This window comes from Portunus trituberculatus, chromosome 31 (genome assembly GCF_017591435.1).
Source record: "Portunus trituberculatus isolate SZX2019 chromosome 31, ASM1759143v1, whole genome shotgun sequence".
Taxonomy (NCBI): domain Eukaryota; kingdom Metazoa; phylum Arthropoda; class Malacostraca; order Decapoda; family Portunidae; genus Portunus; species Portunus trituberculatus.
The window spans coordinates 8,252,334-8,254,145 of record NC_059285.1 but is presented as its reverse complement, the minus strand read 5'-3'; positions in this window follow the sequence as shown (position 1 = coordinate 8,254,145).

Here is a 1,812-nt window from a genome sequence, read left to right as displayed (position 1 = left end):
TGAGGAGCAAGCAAACACAGAGCAAAATATAAAAAAAAAGACTGACTCGTGAAGGTGCCGACGTGACCTTGGAGGCGTTGTGAGATGGCGGCATAAAATGAGAGACGGTATGGTGATGAAACAATAAAATAAAAGATGAATAGATAAAGTAAAGTAAATAGCAAGTGTTGGATATCATATGCACTCAGGTAGAAAAGTAAAATGAAAAATATGAGAAACGAAAAATAGAAACAGGTAATGACTTAAAAAAATGATATGGAAATGTAAAAAGAAAGGAGTAGTAAAGAGCAAATCCCAAACAAAACAAAACAAAATCAATAAAAAAAAAAACGAAATAAAGAAAGACGGTGATGACAATGATGATGATGATGATGATGATAATGATGATAAAGAAGAGGAAAAGAGAAGGAAAAGGACGACGACAACGGCAAAACTGAATAACTATTATCGCCATGAAGACAATATGATGATGTAATGGACAGAAAAAGGAAAATAAAGAGAAAAAAGGATGACAACGAGGAAAACGAAAATGAACAACGAACAATAATACAACTACGACACCATAATAACAACAAAAAAAAGGCAAAAATGATAAGAAAGAAAGAAGAAAATTATGACAACGATGATGAAGAAAACAAAGACCACTAATACAACACCATCAACGAAAGAAGACGAAAACGACGGTGCCGCACACAAGAACCATCACTGCCAAAGAAGAGGGTGTTGATAAAATAAAAAGCAAAAACCCTGCAAAGAATGAGACACACAAAGAAACGTAAATAAATATGGCGGCCGCATATGGAGAGACAAACAGACGAAGTGGGAGGGAGAGTCGAGTGCATGAGAGTTAAAGTATGTAAGTATGTAGTGGAGAGAGAGAGAGAGAGAGAGAGAGAGAGAGAGAGAGAGAGAGAGAGAGAGAGAGAGAGAGAGAGAGAGAGAGAGAGAGAGAGAGAGAGAGAGAGAGAGAGAGAGAGAGAGAGAGAGAGAGAGAGAGAGAGAGTATACCATAGCAGTAATATCTCTTAGAAAATAATGAACAAAAACCCATCACACTAATGTCCTTATGATGTTCGTCAGAGTGACAGACTAACGGACCAAGGTACACACATCATCATATGCATCTTTCACAATCTCTCTCTCCCTCTCCCTCTCTCTCCCAACCTCCATCAATACCATCACTCAGCCCTCTCCCACTCACTTCTCTCACCCTCGTCTGACCCATTGCCTTAAGTCGCCTCGGTGAGATAAGACGGAGATTTTGTCACAACCCGTATCTGATTTATTCTCGGGGGAAAGAAGGATATAAGGCAGGTGTTGATGGCAGTGGTGGTGAGTAGATGGCTCTCTCTCTCTCTCTCTCTCTCTCTCTCTCTCTCTCTCTCTCTCTCTCTCTCTCTCTCTCTCTCTCTCTCAACTGTAAAAAAAATTGTATGTAGACGTTTTTTTTTTACAGTTTTTTTCATAATTTCTACATTTTTATACATTCTTTACTAAACACACACACAAAAAAAAAAAGACAAATGGTTTCTCATAATCAACAACTCGAGGGTGACAAAATATACATGATCCTATCTAGAGCACGTGACTAAAGAAACCCAAACGTGTGTCCTATGGATGAGAGAGAGAGAGAGAGAGAGAGAGAGAGAGAGAGAGAGAGAGAGAGAGAGAGAGAGAGAGAGAGAGAGAGAGAGAGAGAGAGAGAGAGAGAGAGAGAGAGAGAGAGAGAGAGAGAGAGAGAGAGAGAGAGAGAGAATGTTACTGAAATAATTCGATGATTTAAGAGCAATTAATGGCTTTAGTAATGACAGA